At 38.4% G+C, this 19,769-nt stretch overlaps 1 protein-coding gene across 1 annotated transcript in view; it reads left to right on the forward strand.

Moving 5' to 3' along the window:
* Positions 1-19,769, forward strand: part of LOC131805001 (lysine-specific demethylase 6A-like) — a 197,686-nt gene that overhangs the window by 162,292 nt on the left and 15,625 nt on the right. The window lies entirely within an intron of this gene.

A 19,769-nucleotide genomic window follows, 5' to 3' on the forward strand; every position in this document is an offset into this window, starting at 1 on the left:
CAAAAAAAAAAAAACACTCAATTAAATTACAAAAACTTTGCGGGCTGAATTTTAGTTTTATTTACTAAAACAATTCATTTGGTGAAAAAAGTTTTTAGCTAAGTGCTTCTTCTAGCTTAGCGATTGTTCTTCTCTGATGACAACAAATAATCGATGAGGTATCGATTGTTGGCTTCTTTGTGTTATGAAACTTGAAACTCAGCAGCAATCATATGTAAAAACTATCAATTGAGGTCAACATAACAGATGAAGTAAACCCTTCCATGCGCTTCTATCAAAGTCACAATATTTAAGATAAATTGATAAAATAGGCACCTGTCATACTCCTAAGATGATTGACATTAAAATTTCCCGATCATAAAAAGTTCACATAGTTTGTGTTTCAGTTGTCAGTTGTAATGCAGTATTTATAACTCCCAATGTAGTATTTTTAACTTCAACACTACAACTTTCCCAAGTGACATTTTCATGTTTGCACTGCATCAACATAGCGGTGGTACCGACCGATTCTATGCATTTTGTATGCACGTTGTTAATGTGTGGTCGATGTTACTAAGGCATTTTTCTGAAGCACCAGCACGCAATATCTCCGGCCTTCTCACTCGTCGGTGGGTATACTTCAATGCCATAAATACCACTACGCAACGAATAAATTCTCAAATTGTATGCGTGTATATGTAATAGACAGAGGACAGAGGAAGGAAGGACACGGAATGAGGTTGATTTGGTGTTCGAGTAGGAAACGGGAAATTGAGGTGAATGTCGTAGCAACCACAAGAGACAAAGAGAGTGAAATGAATAGAAACATTGAGGAAATAGCTGAGAAAAGTTGATAGAATCAAACCATGACAAAGACTTAGACAACATGCTGTTTTTGTTGCCATCATCGCCCTCCCAACCATGGTCGAAACTATCCATGCTAATTAGCCATCTGCATTTGGGTTTTAACCCCTATGACGTCACCAACAAACCTTAACCAAGTCTACATGGAATCCAACAGACAAGTTCTTAAACTTATTCGCTATTCATTATAGTATATTTCATGTAAAATTCAGGAATATGAAAAGACATAGTTATTTAAGAATTGCGTTAAAAATGTATGCAAAAAAAAAATAAAAAATTCAATCAAATTCGTAATGATTAATTTTAGTAGCAAAACTGTAACGTGGTTTTCTCGTCGGCTGAGGTAAGCTCAGCTGTACCCAGGGTCGCCATAAGGACCCACTAAACCTTATGAAATAATAAGAGTAGATTTCTCCCTTTCCTGGGGGTAAATATCGGATGTTTTATTGATCTTTAATTCTAGATTACAATCTACTCGGGTTGAAATACGATAAGATAAGTATTGAATATAGGATGGCAAATGGACTTCGGATATGTTCGTGACTCCAAGGTGATGATGCTTAATTGTTGATCGGGGATTCGATGTTGACTCGTATCGTAGGCAGGCGGGTGTACGATTCGTGAACAATCGGGAGTGATGATGTCGGGTGTACGCAATGAGTCTCGGGTGGTTGATATGAGTGTGGCTAGTCGACGATCGGATACTCGGGGATGACCGTCGAAGGTTGATTGTGAAGAAGATAGGGAATTACGATGTTGCGTTCGGGTGACGCTTGCGTTGACGATTTGAAGGTAATCGGGAACTTGTGGTCGTCGATTGTCGACGATCAGGGATTATGATGATTGTGTTCGGGTGATGCGGTGTGTTGACGATTTGACGGTAATCGGGAACTTGTGTTCGTTGACGATTTGAAGGTAATCGGGAACTTGTGGTCGTCGGTTGTCGACGATCAGGAATTATGATGATTGTGTTCGGGTGATGCGGTCTGTTGACGATTTGACGGTAATCGGGAACTTGTGTTCGTTGACGATTTGAAGGTAATCGGGAACTTGTGGTCGTCGGTTGTCGACGATCAGGAATTATGATGATTGTGTTCGGGTGATGCGGTCTGTTGACCATTTGACGGTAATCGGGAACTTGTGTTCGTTGACGATTTGAAGGTAATCGGGAACTTGTGGTCGTCGGTTGTCGATGATCAGGAATTACGATGTTGGTGTTCGGGTGATGAGGGTTGTTGACGATTAGAGGGTAATCGGGAACAGCTGTCCAGGTCTTCGTGAGCGGATTGACATTCGTACTGGTTGGGCAGCTCGTTGAGGGTAGATTCGGCAACCGATGCGTTCGTGTAGATGGTTCGGGGTTCGTTCGTGTTCGACAGCTTGTTGAGGGTAGATTCGGCAACCGATACGTTCGTGTAGAACGTTCGGGGCTCGTACGTGTTCGACAGCTCGTTGAGGGTAGATTCGGCAACCGATGCGTTCGTGTAGATGGTTCGGGGCTCGTTCGTGTTCGACAGCTCGTTGAGGGTAGATTCGGCAACCGATGCGTTCGTGTAGATGGTTCGGGGCTCGTTCGTGTTCGACAGCTCGTTGAGGGTAGATTCGGCAACCCATGCGTTACGCTGTGTAGATGGATCGTGGCTCGTTCGGCAGCTCGGGTTTCTGTTATTCGGGTCGGCTACAGGGGCGAGGTAACTAGCCTAGCTACGATTCTCTAACTACGTCTACTCCACTACCAACGTTTGACTATAATACGGAACAGCGAGCCGAAACTCCTGTGGAACAGCGAACCGAAGTTCCTGTGGAACAGCGAGCCTAAACTCCTGTGGAACAGCGAACCGAAGTTCCTGTGGAACAACGAGCCGAAGCTCCTGTGGAACAGCGAGCCGAAACTCCTGTGGAACAGCGAACCGAAGTTCCTGTGGAACAGCGAGCCGAAACCCCTGTGGAACAGCGAGCCGAAACTCCTGTGGAACAGCGAACCGAAGTTCCTGTGGAACAGCGAGCCGAAGCTCCTGTGGAACAGCGAGCCGAAACTCCTGTGGAACAGCGAACCGAAGTTCCTGTGGAACAGCGAGCCGAAGCTCCTGTGGAACAGCGAGCCGAAACTCCTGTGTAAATGAATTACCAGCCACTCAAATTAATGAGAGCCAGTCTTGGAAAAAGTATTCCCGACTAACGCTTTTATTAGTCGGAGGACGGCCGATTATCTGTAGAAAAATCACTAGCTACCCTTTGGCAAGCTCCTGCAGTAGCAAGCCTGTCCTATCGCACCTCCGACTGAACACTATATGTGACCGGTTTTACCAAGTCATTGCGAATTATTAGCCTTACGCTGTGAGCAACACACCACCGAAAATTACTTTGTTCACCACGCGTCCAATGAATTACTTTGTTCACCACGCGTCCAATGAATTACTTTGTTCACCACGCGTCCAATGAATGCTGCGTTTGTTGGCTCGTGCTGTTGTCGCCTTGTTGACTGCGTATGACCGAGTCGTGTGTGTATGGTGGTGGTGGTTGGTTGGTGCTGTTAGCGTCGCACTTGCAGTGGCCGCTGTTGTTGTTCTCATTGTGTAATAGGTGCGGTTGTTGGTTCGTATAAATGTACGTGATGAAATCAGCACGTTACATCCCCCCCCCCTGCTTGGGAAAGTGATGCTTCACGGAGATAGTCGTGCTGGTTTTGTCGGGTTATATGATAATGTGCTGGTGCTTCGGGCTGGCCAGCCTCGGTCGTGTTTCGTTGTGGATAGTTCCGCAAAAGTGGTTTAGATGGTGGATCCGTCTGTCTCCTCGATAAACTTGGCGGCGGGGACACCAATTTCGCTTTTATGGTAATTCGGTGTCTTGATTTCGGGGGTTTGCAAGTTTTAGGGAGCGATTGGACTGGAACTTCCAAAAGCTTAGCCTTCGTAAAATCGGTGTGGTTGACTAATTTAGTATGAAATCGGACGGATCTTTGAGCTCTGGTGCGGAAATCGTTGTATTTTTCATAGGCTCGTCGGTAAGGTATTGCTTCACTCTCGGGTAACTTGTTCTTCTTTCGGGACGAAAGCACCCAGTCCGATATGCTGTGCAGGTAATGCAGACCGGAGCGATCACTAATCGCTGCCTTGGGGGCGACCTTCCCGTCTAAGACGATATCCAGACCTCTCTTCAGCAGGAAATCCATCCCTAGAACTACAGGTTCGGCAAGTGTCGGTAGTACTGTTGCCTCTATGGAGGTGGCTTGGTCGTTGAAGACAATCGACACGGGGTATACCCTTCCACAGGTGGCCATTTGTTGGTCGGCAAGCTGAACTCTTCGGGTTATTGTGATCGGTTTAACCCCTTTCATGTCCACGAATTTGCCGACAGAGCTATCGATGTAGGTAAGCGAAGCTCCGGTATCTACGAGAGCCCACAAACCTCTCCCATTGAGGGAGATCCAAATGTAATATCTCCCATGATGATCGGTGTTGATGGTCGGGTTCATTCGGCACTCGCAGTTCCGGGATAGTATACCCTCCTTGCCACAATGGGAGCAAAACAATTTTCCCTTTTCTTGGCATTGGTAGCGTACATGGCCCTTCTTTTTGCAACGCCAACAATGCGTTGACCTATTATATCCGTCCGAGGTCTGCGATACCATGTGGGAAGTATGTGGACGTTCGACACGAGCCTCGTCTTTCTTTAAAAGCTCGAAGTCGTCCACCAAAGACAACAATTCGTCTAAGGTCTGGAAGTCATTCCGACGAATGTAATGACGGTATTCGGGACGAAGGCCGTCGTAAATCCGATCTAGGTGGTCCATTGGTCGTAGGGTAGGATGTTGCTTTGCCATGGTCAGCATTTGAAGTATGAAATCCTTGGCTTTTTCCCGGTTAAACTGTCGTCGGTTATAGAACGAGTGTTCAAGTTGTGTTAAATGCCGTTTTGACAAGAATAATTTGATGCGGTCTGTTGACGATTTGACGGTAATCGGGAACTTGTGTTCGTTGACGATTTGAAGGTAATCGGGAACTTGTGGTCGTCGGTTGTCGACGATCAGGAATTATGATGATTGTGTTCGGGTGATGCGGTCTGTTGACCATTTGACGGTAATCGGGAACTTGTGTTCGTTGACGATTTGAAGGTAATCGGGAACTTGTGGTCGTCGGTTGTCGATGATCAGGAATTACGATGTTGGTGTTCGGGTGATGAGGGTTGTTGACGATTAGAGGGTAATCGGGAACAGCTGTCCAGGTCTTCGTGAGCGGATGGACATTCGTACTGGTTGGGCAGCTCGTTGAGGGTAGATTCGGCAACCGATGCGTTCGTGTAGATGGTTCGGGGTTCGTTCGTGTTCGACAGCTCGTTGAGGGTAGATTCGGCAACCCATACGTTCGTGTAGATGGTTCGGGGCTCGTTCGTGTTCGACAGCTCGTTGAGGGTAGATTCGGCAACCGATGCGTTCGTGTAGATGGTTCGGGGCTCGTTCGTGTTCGACAGCTCGTTGAGGGTAGATTCGGCAACCGATGCGTTCGTGTAGATGGTTCGGGGTTCGTTCGTGTTCGACAGCTCGTTGAGGGTAGATTCGGCAACCGATGCGTTACGCTGTGTAGATGGATCGTGGCTCGTTCGGCAGCTCGGGTTTCTGTTATTCGGGTCGGCTACAGGGGCGAGGTAACTAGCCTAGCTACGATTCTCTAACTACGTCTACTCCACTACCAACGTTTGACTATAATACGGAACAGCGAGCCGAAACTCCTGTGGAACAGCGAACCGAAGTTCCTGTGGAACAGCGAGCCGAAACTCCTGTGGAACATCGAGCCGAAGCTCCTGTGGAACAGCGAGCCGAAACTCCTGTGGAACAGCGAACCGAAGTTCCTGTGGAACAGCGAGCCGAAACCCCTATGGAACAGCGAGCCGAAACTCCTGTGGAACAGCGAACCGAAGTTCCTGTGGAACAGCGAGCCGAAGCTCCTGTGGAACAGCGAGCCGAAACTCCTGTGGAACAGCGAACCGAAGTTCCTGTGGAACAGCGAGCCGAAGCTCCTGTGGAACAGCGAGCCGAAACTCCTGTGTAAATGAATTACCAGCCACTCAAATTAATGAGAGCCAGTCTTGGAAAAAGTATTCCCGACTAACGCTTTTATTAGTCGGAGGACGGCCGATTATCTGTAGAAAAATCACTAGCTACCCTTTGGCAAGCTCCTGCAGTAGCAAGCCTGTCCTATCGCACCTCCGACTGAACACTATATGTGACCGGTTTTACCAAGTCATTGCGAATTATTAGCCTTACGCTGTGAGCAACACACCACCGAAAATTACTTTGTTCACCACGCGTCCAATGAATTACTTTGTTCACCACGCGTCCAATGAATGCTGCGTTTGTTGGCTCGTGCTGTTGTCGCCTTGTTGACTGCGTATGACCGAGTCGTGTGTGTATGGTGGTGGTGGTTGGTTTGTGCTGTTAGCGTCGCACTGTTAGCGTCGCACTTGTTGTTGTTCTCATTGTGTAATAGGTGCGGTTGTTGGTTCGTATAAATGTACGTGATGAAATCAGCACGTTACAAAACTTAGATTTTATAAATTAAGACAAAATAATAATTTTTTAAATTAACAATTAAATTGGATAATAATGATAAAAATAATAATTGAAATTTAATTTAACCTCAAGTTCAATTTAAATAAACCTAAAACATATGATTGCAAGTGAAAGTGCACAAGAACCCATTAAAGATCAATGAACTATTGCTGTTTTCTGTGTTTTGTTTTCTCTTTCGAGACGAGCATAATGATCTGAAATTTGCAGTGAAAAGGAAAGCCAGATAGACACTATCACACACTCACCACTATGCGACGCGTTTCGCCGTTGGTTAAGCGGCTCATCAGGCATATTTGGTGTGGATGATGGCTTACAAGGGCCGTTCTCTGGGAAGTAGTATATATTTCGAACTTATTGCAAATTAGCATATGCGAATTATACACTAGAAACTCTCCAGGTTCGACTCAAGTTCTATTGGCAGATCTTTTTCACAGCAAAGTTTTATTTTTTGTAGTGATGGATTTTTTGTCCACAACAACTACATTACTTCCAATGCATACACTTGTTTTAGTGCTGCTTTAGGAAGACGGGTTAATGGCTCTGAACGTAGAGACGGCAACTTCTAGTTGGCTGCACACAGAGGTCCGCGGTTCAAATCCCACAGCCAGGCTCGGCTGAATTTTTGAGTTTTGCCTTGTTAAGGCGAAGATCATATGTTTTATGATTTATGTGTTTGTTTTCTCTTTCGAGACGAGCTTAATGATCTGAAATTTGCAGTGAAAAGGAAAGCCAGATAGACACTATCACACACTCACCACTGGTCACTCTAATATAGTTTACATGACAATAAAATGGATTTTCAAAAAAAAAAAAAAAATTGGCAAACTTCACAGAACAAAGAGCAATTATAATTAATCTAAAAATATATTGTTTTAAACTATTTTTTTCTTCTTTGTAATGGGACTCTGGTTACGGTCCTTAAAAACGCAGACAATATTTTGATTGATATTCAAAATTAATAACACTTTTCTTGAAATCTCAATCATCCAATTTTGCCACCTTGCTATGAGGTTTTACCATATGAAAACTGACGGTTCCACTGTTTTTCGCATTCGGGGAAGAGTTCTAGAATCCGTCAAGGCCGATTGTGGACTTGAATAAGTTATACTGCACTTTTTCCACACATGGGCATGCGAACGAAAAATACGATGTTTAAATCACGGAGGTCAATGAGAACTGAATATTATAGGCTACTGTGAGAGAGGCAAAGCCATGTGTGCTGTAAAAGTTCATGCACAATCAAAGCAACATACCTAGTAGAAAAAACACAAAGAATCAATGACAGTAGGTTGTTGAAGAGAAAAAATGGTAATTACCATTTAGAGAAGGAATTGAAAAAACTGCAATTCCAATTTACGAAAATTGTTGTTTCGCAACAGGCGATAAAAACTCCAAGATTTTTTCTAAAATGAATATAGTTTAAACACCAATGCATTTCCTCTTTGTTTTTATTTCACTTGTTAATACTTACAGTTTTTTCCCAAATGTTGTTAATTTAGAAACAATGACTTTAATTAAGTCAAAACGTTGAAAAAATATTCTCAGTATATTCACCTTTTTTTAAGAATTTCAGGATACTGTGAATGTTAGTCGCTGACAAAATGATCTGAAATTTGCAGTGAAAAGGAATGCCAGATAGACACTATCACACACTCACCACTATGCGACGCGTTTCGCCGTTGGTTAAGCGGCTCATCAGGCATATTTGGTGTGGGATGATGGCTTACAAGGGCCGTTCTCCGGAAAGTAGTATATATTTCGAACTTATTGCAAATTAGCATATGCGAATTATACACTAGAAACTCTCCAGGTTCGACTCAAGTTCTATTGGCAGATCTTTTTCACAGCAAAGTTTTGTTTTTGTAGTGATGGATTTTTTGTCCACAACAACTACATTGCTTCCAATGCATACACTTGTTTTAGTGCTGCTTTAGGAAGACGGGTTAATGGCTCTTCCAATGCATACACTTGTTTTAGTGCTGCTTTAGGAAGACGGGTTAATGGCTCTGAACGTAGAGACGGCAACATCTAGTTGGCTGCACACCGAGGTCCGCGGTTCAAATCCCACAGCCAGGCTCGGCTGAATTTTTTGAGTTTTGCCTTGTTAAGGCGAAGATCATATGTTTTATGATTTATGTGTTTCTTTTTCTCTTTCGAGACGAGCTTAATGATCTGAAATTTGCATTGAAAAGGAAAGCCAGATAGACACTATCACACACTCACCACTATGCGACGCGTTTCGCCGTTGGTTAAGCGGCTCATCAGGCATATTTGGTGTGGGATGATGGCTTACAAGGGCCGTTCTCTGGAAAGTAGTATATATTTCGAACTATTTGCAAATTAGCATATGCGAATTATACACTAGAAACTCTCCAGGTTCGACTCAAGTTCTATTGGCAGATCTTTTTCACAGCAAAGTTTTGTTTTTGTAGTGATGGATTTTTTGTCCACAACAACTACATTGCTTCCAATGCATACACTTGTTTTAGTGCTGCTTTATGAAGACGGGTTAATGGCTCTGAACGTAGAGACGGCAACGTCTCCACTGCTGGAGAAACCGGAAAATGACGTCGTTTTATAGGTTTTGCTAAGCCCGTGTCTATTTCATGCTAAATAACTTTTCCTAAGCCCTATTTAGCAACCGATGGAAATAAATCAATGAATTGGTCTTAGAGATGCTGTTGCAGCTCTGAAAGCTGAATTATGGAAGCTATTTCTGAAACAATATTTATATTGTCTGAGCTATAATCTGTGGATAACCAAAATCCAAAAATCAATTCCTAAAAACAAGTCCCCATCAAGACTAGGCACAATAAATATGGTAATTGGTTTTTCTATTCCCTTAAATATAATATTGGTCTCAACGAAACCCTCCATATTTTCTGACATGTACCATCAGCAGTTTTAATGAATGTATTTAACTTCTTCAAAGTTTGACCGGACTCCGAAAAATCTTCGCCACATCCGACCCTATGCAACTCAATGAGGCCCCAGTATCGAGCAGGCCTAGCAATTTTTTACCTAAGAGGATTACTTCAGCATATGGCCTCACATCCGAAGTTCGCTCTAACACCGAACAAATAAATTTCTTCTTAAAATTCCGGACATTTCTCCAAAACTCCCGCGTTTTACTTGCTGAACTCGTTGTCTTCTTATCCTCATTAAAAATCTATTTTTAACTCTGTTATACTCCTTTAGACGTATATGAAATGGTTTAATCGTTCTCAGTTTAGAATTGCAGTTCTCAAAATTAACATTTTCGCCCACTAAATTCATATTTCTATGATAATTCTCATCCATACTCTCGCCACCTCTTTTTGATTTATTTTTCAAAATTCTTATTTCTGACCCTACACCCTGTGTTGGCGCAATCCCTTGTGCACCCAAACGTCCGTTTTTTTGGATTACATTTGGCGCAATTAGGTTTGTACATATTTGGAGCCCCACAACCGTAACAGAATGTCAGGAAAATTTCGACCAGCATATTTTCGGACAGTGGTTCTTTCAACCTATCCGTCAGATCTACAACAGCCTCATAAAAACTGTTGAAACTTTCACTCCGGTTTTGTTTTCTATCCCTGACTAACTCCCTTATATCGATATCCGTTCTCGAGCCAGCATATTGTTGTCTCAAGGCTTTACATAACTTATTCCAAGAAACTGACGGAACTGAATGATGATATCGCCAGAACCAGTCTGCAGCCTTCCCCTCAAAGAGAGAACTTGCATTCCTACACAGCAGCTCGAAACTACACTGAAGAGTTTGGATTGTCAAAGCCTTAACCCTATAAATAACTGACAATAACTGTCAACTGACAAACCACTAGAACTTCCAGTAAATTTCAATTTCCAGTTGGTCATTATATGTAGTACTTTATCCGGTCTTGCATTGAGATCTGAGGATGAGATATTTGGTGACCCAACTGTACCAGAAACCGAAGGACCTGACCGACTAGTGTTATGGATATTCTGGCCACCTGAAGTGATCAAGGATAATCCAAACATTTCTCTGAATGTCCAAAGCGGGCAAAGTCTGCATTCCCCTGGGAGAAGTATTTTGGGTATTTCCTGCAACAGGAGATTCTGATCTGCCATTCAAATTTAGTTGTGAAAATCTCGCTTCAATATTCGTTTGATCTAATCTCGCAATCTGGTCGCTCAATTTGGTCAACAGTTGTGCCTTTTGAGCTGAAACGATTGACGCAATCATACCTTGAAGGTCATCAGAACGTGCTGATATATCAGCGGGAGGCTGACATACAGAGGACCACTGTCCATCCGCATTATGAGATGTTGTGGGTTGGGGGGTTTGAACTCTTGCCTGTGACCTAGTTGTTATTCCGGACACATTTGAAGGTACCTGCTCAGATAAAACGCGAGTGCATACTGGGCAAAATGGACGAGTTTTCATACATTGTGATAAACTTGCCTTATGAAAATGATTTCCACAGTTAATTCTATGCAACTGAGACTTGGAGGCAGCCGAAGTGGCACAAGCTCCACAACTCAACTGAGACTCAGCCATACCCCCAGAATGAACAACATCACTACCTGTCTCTTGACATCACTATCTGTCTCTTGACATCTTGACAAAAAATCACGCTAATTCAAAACACAAGAAAAATCTACACTGACAAAAGAAGAATAACGAAATTAATTGAAATAAATAGACCTCTAAATTATCAGGGACACTGAAAAAAAGTTTACGGAATTAGATCTAAGTCAAAAACATATTTTAAATCATTGACAATTTTATATGATGATAGAAATTTCAAAAATAAAATCAATTAACTAAATTAAAATCCCTAAATCCTAGCAGGATAACTGCAAAATTTGGAGTATTAGTTAATTTGATATTTACTTATAGAAAATTACCAATACCAATATAATAAAGTGAAAATTAAATAATTAAATAATATCAATTTTGAAACTTCCTATAAAGTTTTCGAAAACAACGTTTATAAAAACAAAAGAAAATTTCAAGTTCAGAAAACACAACCAAAGGTTTGTAGAATGAAAATGTTAAAAACTTGAAAATTTAAGAAAAAAAAATAAATGCTTGAAATAAAAAAAAAATAAAATTAAGAAATATAATAAACCAATAGTATAGAAATTTAAATTATAACTATTAAATTCAAGCAAAAGTTGAATTTTTGTAGCTATTTTGAAATAAATAATTAATAATTATGTAACAAATATATATATCGGTTTACCATACTTCTATTTCAAAATTATGTCTGTTTGACTCCTTGTAAATTAGTAAAACTTGCTAATGTTACGTCTTTCATCATGGTATAGAAAATATAGAGAAAAAGATAGTCCGATATTCCTTGGTATAGAAATTAAAATCCAAGAAATATAAAGAAGTATAATTATGTCCTAATCTTTCATTTGTGGTCAGTACTAGCATAAAATCTAGCCAGAAACTGAAATCTTGTTTCAAACAAGGTTTGAGCCCTTGTTTGAAACAATATACTTTAACAAAGTCGAATTGGAAAGCAAGCATGATTTCTGGTTGGTAGAGGATTTGTAATATGACCATAACCAATATCCAAACAAATTCTAATCGTTTTCTTGATAGAAATTAAACACAACAAATAAATTTTAGAACCGAAATTATGTGAGCAAAATGCTAGGTGGTATAAAATTCAAAAGATTTAGTTCGGGCTTCATGTATGTGCGCCATTAAATTTATTCTGTAGCATACAACGTTGTTATTGTATGGTCGATGTTAATAAGGCATTTTTCTGAAGCACCAGCACGCAATATCTCCGTTCTTATCACTCGTCGTAAAATTGTATGCGTGCCGTATAAGTAATAGACAGAGATGGAAGGAAACGGAAAGAGGTTAATTTGGTGTTCGAGTAGGAAACGGAAAATTGAGGTGAATGTCGTAGCAACCACAAGAGACAAAGAGAGTGAAATGAATAGAAACATTGAGTAAATAGCTGAGAAAAGTTGATAGAATCAAACCATGAAAAAGACTTAGACAACATGCTGTTTTTGTTGCCATCGTCGCCCTCCCAACCACGGTCGAAAAGATCCATGCTAATTAGCCATCTGCATTTGTGTTTCAACCCCTATGACGTCACCAACAAGCCTTAACCAAGTCTACATGGAATCAAACAGACAAGTTTTTAAACTCATTCGCTATTCATTATAGTATATTTTATACAAAACTCAGGAATATGAAAAGACATAGTTATTTAAGAAATGTGTTAAAAATGTATGCATAAAAAAATAAAAAATTCAATCAAATTCGTAATGATTAATTTTAGTAGCAAAACTTAGATTTTATAAATTAAGACAAAATAATAATTTTTAAAATTAACAATTAAATTGGATAATAATGATAAAAGTAAAGCAGCACTAAAACAAGTGTATGCATTGGAAGCAATGTAGTTGTTGTGGACAAAAAATCCATCACTACAAAAACAAAAAACTTTGCTGTGAAAAAGATCTGCCAATAGAACTTGAGTCGAACCTGGAGAGTTTCTAGTGTATAATTCGCATATGCTAATTTGCAATAAGTTCGAAATATATACTACTTTCCAGAGAACGGCCCTTGTAAGCCATCATCCACACCAAATATGCCTGATGAGCCGCTTAACCAACGGCGAAACGCGTCGCATAGTGGTGAGTGTGTGATAGTGTCTATCTGGCTTTCCTTTTCACTGCAAATTTCAGATCATTAAGCTCGTCTCGAAAGAGAAAACAAACAGATAAAAATAATAATTAAAATTTAATTTAACCTCAAGTTCAATTTAAATAAACCTAAAACATATGATTGCAAGTGAAAGTGCAGAAGAACCCATTAAAGATCAATGAACTATTGCTGTTTTCGTTGGTCACTCTAACATAGTTTACATGACAATAAAATGGATTTTCAAAAAAAATGGGCAAACTTCACAGAACAAAGAGCAATTATAATTAATGTAAAAATATATTGTTTTAAACTATTCTTTTTCTTCTTTGTAATGGGACTCTGGTCGCGGTCCTTAAAAACGCAGACAATATTTTGATTGATATTCAAAATTAATAACACTTTTCTTGAAATTTCAATTATCCAATTTTGCCACCTTGCTATGATGACGAGGTTTTACCATATGAAAACTGACGGTTCCACTATTTTTCGCATTCGGGGAAGAGTTCTAGAATCCGTCAAGGCCGATTGTGGACTTGAATAAGTTATACTGCACTTTTTCCACACATGGGCATGCGAACGAAAAATACGATATTTAAATCACGGGGTCAATGAGAACTGTATATTCTTGGCTGTTGTGAGAGAGGCAAAGTAATGTGCGCTGTAAAAGTTCATGCACAATCAAAGCAACAAACCTAGTAGAAAAAACACAAAGAATCAATGACAGTAGGTTGTTGAAGAGAAAAAATGGTAATTACCATTTAGAGAAGGAGTTGAAAAAAATCCAACTGCAATTCCAATTTACGAAAATTGTTGTTTCGCAACATGGGATAAAAACTCCAGGATTTTTTCTAAAATAAATATAGTTTAAACACCAATGCATGACCTCCAATATGTTGTAAATTTAGAAACAATGACTTTATTTAAGTCAAAACGGTAGGTTTCACAGAAAACAAAGTTTTTCATATTTTCTCAAAATTAAACGCAAGCGCCACTACAAATTTTATACAATGGTTATTTTCTATAACTTCTATCTAATGATAGAGTCCTGAAAATATATAAGCACGTATTGGTAGCATATTTTTTTCGGTATTTTGGTGGTTTCGGCCTGCAGATTAAATGTAATTTCAAAACAGAAATATCGACCAGGTATACAGGTTGAGATAAAAAACTGCAACAAAGTCAAACGCCATAATTTTTGATTTTTTTATTTGGTATTTTTTAGTGCCAACCTTGCTTTCCAAAATATTCCAGACACAAAAGTTTAACGGATTGGTATCCGGAGATTTTGTTTAAATGTTTAAATCACGGAGGTCAATGAGTACTGAATATTCTTGGCTGCTGTGAGAGAGGCAAAGCCATGTGCGCTGTAAAAGTTCATGCACAATCAAAGCAACAAACCTTGTATAAAAAACACAAAGAATCAATGACGGTATGTTGTTGAAGAGAATAAATGGTTGTTACCATTTATAGAAGGAGTTGAAAAAACCCGGAGATTTTGGTGGCCATTGTGCGCTGCAAATGAAGCGAAGAATCTCATTTTGTAACCATTCTTGGTTGGCGCGTGCTGTGTCCGATGGTGCCGAGTCCTGTTGGAATGTCCAAGGTCTGCGGCCAAAATGTTTGCGTGCCCAAGGCTTCAATACACCTTCCAGAATATTTTCGCGATAATATTCGGTTTTGATTCTGATGCCACGGGCGATTAATACGAGCGGAGAGCGGACATCGGCTATTATGGCGGCCCACACCATCACTATTGCCGGCGGTTGAGTTCTGGTGGCCAACCGAAGATGCACATTTTCAACTGACCTCTTTGGCAAGTAAACACGATCATTTTGCTTGTTTACAAACTGCTGGACAACGAATGTTTTCTCATCGGAGAAAACCAAATTCGGCAGTTCACCACTTTCGGCCAAGAGAAGCAACTCTTTAGCTCTTTTGAGTCTAGTTTCTTTCTATTGCTGTGTAAGTTCTTGCACTTTTTGGAATTTCAATTTCAATGGCAAAATATAGGATTCCTTCCACAATTCAGGAAAATAACCAGAAACTAAAGATTTGTTAAATAACATACGGAGAGGCAATGCTAAATTTTCGGCACAATTTTTTAGTATACATGAAAACATATTTGAGATTTCAATATCATCTTCTGCAATAATATGATCAAATTTTAATGTTTTTGGAAATCCTTTATATCAGCGCTTATTGTTTATAAAACCGTAGTAGGATTTGGGATTTGAAAGCATTTCATTTTTCATTTTACTTATATAATTATTATAAAGCTGCTTGTGTAAGAGTTTATTCTTTTTATTCTTAAATTTATATAAAAAGGGTGTATTCCACGGAGGACCAACATTCTTAAAAGCTGCGATTTTTGTGATATAGATGATTCTAAGGTGTAATAAAACACGGTTAACATTTCATATAAACAACCAAGTGTAAACAACGTAGGACAATCTAATTTACTCAAATGTAAATTTAGGCGTACATAATTCGTCTTCGAGAAGCAATACCTGGATTTAGTTTGGTACGATTTTTTATGGTTTGTGGAAAGAGTGGATAATGGGATTTGGATGTTTAATGTAGGGCGAGCTTCTCTTCAGGAAGGGTTATGGGATTTCAACGGGAGAGTAAGATATCTGAAGGATTATTGACAAATATAAAGTCAAAGGTTCTTTTAAATATGTTGCTAATTTTATTAATTTGTGAAAGACTACTACATTTAATGGAACAAAAAATTGTTTTGTATTTTCATTCAATTCAGCCGGCAAATGTTCTTTATTATCCTCACTTTCAATCCATTTTAAATTAGTAAGATTGAAGTCTCCGAGAGAGGCATGAAGAATAAACGAATTATATTTAATATATGTATCAATACTTGCGCATGGTGGGATATATGAACAAGAAGTGTAGATTGTTCGATGATTAAGGCGAATCTTTACAGCAACTATTTCAAGACCCAGTGGTGTGGGGAAGGAAATGAAAACAGCAGGAATTGAAGAAGAAACGTATATATATATATATATATATATATATATATATATATATATATATATATATATATATATATATCACAAAAATATATGTGTTAGTTACTACGCTTATAACTTAAGAACCGCTGGACTGATTTTAACGATTCATACAAATTCGGTAATTGTATCCTGTCCGAAAGGGATAATATCCAAAAAAATGTGATATATTAATATTTTCATTTTGACTTTTGAAATGTAATGACTTTGAAATAGTGGCTTACTTTTTTCTAATGTACATTTGTAGTGTTGTTTATATTTGTTGTTGTATATTGTTCACCTGTTATATTTATTTTACTTATTTGGCTAATTGTTTGGCTTAAGGCCATTAAAAACTATGTTTTTTATTCTTGATTTTTTCCTTTTTTATTCGTCCAATATTTCGATTCCACCAGAAATCATCTATAGGGATCTGTTTTACAAAAAAAAAAAAAAAAAAAAACTCAAATTACAAACTGATTTTAACAATATATAACAAAATAAATGACATACACTTTTAAAGTAAAAGCTCGTCTATATAGTTTAAATGTCACTATCAAACTAAGTTTTCTTTCGTCGGTGGTTATGAACTAGGCTTCTGTAAATGTGAGCACAATGGTCTGTATTGATTTTATAATTAATTCGTTTGTCATTTGGTAAACTTATAATATGTAACATTTCCAATGTAAATCGTTTTTTGTAATTATTTTCTTGTGCTAATATGTCGACGGCTTTAAGGTTGGGTTTATATCCTGTCAATGTGTAATGGGCAGCTAGAGCAGTCTTCTGATCGAGAGGATTGCCACTTTTTTGATCCGACTTATGTCCGGAAAGTCTAGTTTTTAATTTCGTCTTTGTCATACCAACATATGCCTTTTGGCGTACGTCAGCGTCGTCCCCATTACATGTTATCCTATAAAATACATTGCACTTGTCCTCCTTCTTAATTTTAGATTTTGTTTTACTGAACATACAGCCGACATTATTACATGATTTAAACGCTAATTGATAGTGGTCCTATTATAGATGTTTGATTTACAAAGTCTTTCTGAGAATCCCGGGATGTAAGTAACAACTTTATATATATTTTCATGTCTTGCCTCCCTTTTTTTTTTTTTTTTTTTTTTGGTCTGCTTTTGAGTGTATAATTAGGTCATCAATGGTGCTTTTTGGAAAATCATTTTGGCTTAATATGTGGTGTATTTTTTTTTTATTCTCTGAGTGGAATTGTTCGTCACTTACATTGAAAATTCGTTTGATAAAATTAGTCGCTGTGTTTATTTTTATTCGTCGGGGGTGTTTAGAATAAAAGTTAATCAATCGTCCTGACGCCGTTGGTTTTTTGTACCAATCTAATTTAAGTTTTCTTCCTTGTCTGATTATTATTGCGTCCAAATAAGGTAGTCTATCAAATGTACATTAGAAAAAAGTAAGTCACTATTTCAAAGTCATTACATTTCAAAAGTCAAAATGAAAATATTAATATATCACATTTTACGCGATTTTTTTTTTTGGATATTATCCTTTTCGGACAGGATACAGTTACCGAATTTGTATGAATCGTTAAAATCAGTCCAGCGGTTCTTAAGTTATAAGCGTAGTAACTAACACAACTATACTATATATATATATATATATATATATATATATATATATATATATATATATATATATATATATATATATATATATATATATATATATATATATATATATATATATATATAGGGGGCGACCTCCCCATACGTAGGGAGCGCGTACACACCAAAGACCGGGAATGGTGGGTTAGTTGTGAGTTAGTGGTGCCAGCTACAGTCTAGTACATCAGCCGGCAAAGTAATAGGTAAAAATACACTATAGAGAAAGGAATTAGAGCAAAGCATGTAACATTTATAACAAATATAACAAAAAAAAAAAACAAATAACAGTGAAAATAATGTGTTAAACAAAGACTACTGTTCAAAGGCTGTTGTCTATTGTTTCCGCAGATGGAATTGTAGACTAGGTGCCGTTTAAATGAACTTAAAGATTCTGACAACTAGTGCTCAATGGCTGGGTCTACTGGTTCCGCAAAGGGAGATGTAGATCAGGTGCCGCAAAAATGAGCTTTTTAAAATAAAAAAAAAAATAGGTAAGTGAACATATACAATCACATGTGGAGAAATAGATCTTTTAATAGAGTTCAACGAATTACTTAAACAAATACTATTACATAGACTATTGTAAATTACACATAAGGATCTCAATGGGTTACTGATTGCGAAATTAGTTCTTGCGAGAGATAACTTTAAAGGTTCGAAATGACGAGTTCTACGAGAAGGAATATTATAAGTAACTTCCCAAGTTAAAAAATGAGAATCAATCAAACCGAGTGTTAGTTTTATAATAAATAACGCTCTTAGCATAAACCGCCTCCTTTCAAGTGTTGGGAGATTAATTAACAGTAAACGATTTTCATAAGGTGGAAGCAATTCTGTCGGGCTCCAATTAAGGCCCCGTAGAGCAAAAATCAGGAATTGAACTTGAACTGATTCGATTTTATCTGAGTAGCATTTATAAAAAGGACTCCACAGAATAAATCCGTACTCTAATATTGGGCGAACTAAACTTACAAATAATCTTTTGGTGACATATGGATCATCGAACTCTTTAGACCAGCGTTTTATGAAACCTAGTAAAGACTTGGCTTTATTAACACATGAGTCAATATGTAAATGAAAACGTAGTTTAGGATCTAGAATAACACCGAGGTCAGTAAAGGAATCAACATTTTCTAATTTGTATGAACCAATAAAGTAGTTAGAATGTATTGGCTGAGATCGTGACAAGGAAAATTTTTTTACATTTCTTAAGATTAAGGGACATACCGTTGGCACTGCACCAGTTCACAAGGGAATGTAAATCGTACTGTAAGAAAGTCGAATCGTCAAGGGAATTTATATGCATGTAAAGCTTCACATCATCAGCATACATTAGTATTTTAGAGAATCGAATGTGATCCGGGAGATCATTAAGATACAAAACAAAAAGTAAAGGGCCCAAATGACTACTCTGAGGTACGCCAGAAGAAACAACAATATTTTTTGAAAATGAATCATTGAAAATGACTTTTTGGGTACGACCCTCCAAGTATGATGAAATCCAGCCTAACAGAGCTGTCGGAAAACCCATAGTATCGAGTTTATATAGCAAAAGCTTATGCACTACGGTATCAAAGGCTTTACTGAAGTCTGTATAAATAGCGTCAGTTTGTTGTTTATTTATAAATCCGTTGTGAACATGGCACACAAATTCTAAAAGATTAGAAGTAGTAGATCTGCCTTTCATATGCTTTTTATAAATTGTGACATCCGACGTGAGACTAAGAGTTCGAAAAGTTTAGGAATGGCACTTAACTTAGCAATACATCTATAGTTATCTATGAAACGTCTATTGCCTGATTTATGAAGTGGAATAACAAAACTCGATATCCAGAAGCTTGGAAAATAACCTATTTTCAAGGAGTAATTAAATATCTTAGTCAATGGTAAGTATAATTCTCCAGCACAAGATTTTAAAATATAGGTTGGAACACCGTCAGGGCCAGGGGAAATGAGGAGCGTAATGTCTTTAAACCATTTAAGACTTCGTCTTCGGTTAAGATAATGCAGGGAAAGTGATTCAATGAAATGGTATGAATTTCGCAAGGGCCTCTAGATGTGCCCTG

This window comes from Musca domestica, unplaced genomic scaffold (genome assembly GCF_030504385.1).
Source record: "Musca domestica strain aabys unplaced genomic scaffold, Musca_domestica.polishedcontigs.V.1.1 5, whole genome shotgun sequence".
Classification (NCBI taxonomy): domain Eukaryota; kingdom Metazoa; phylum Arthropoda; class Insecta; order Diptera; family Muscidae; genus Musca; species Musca domestica.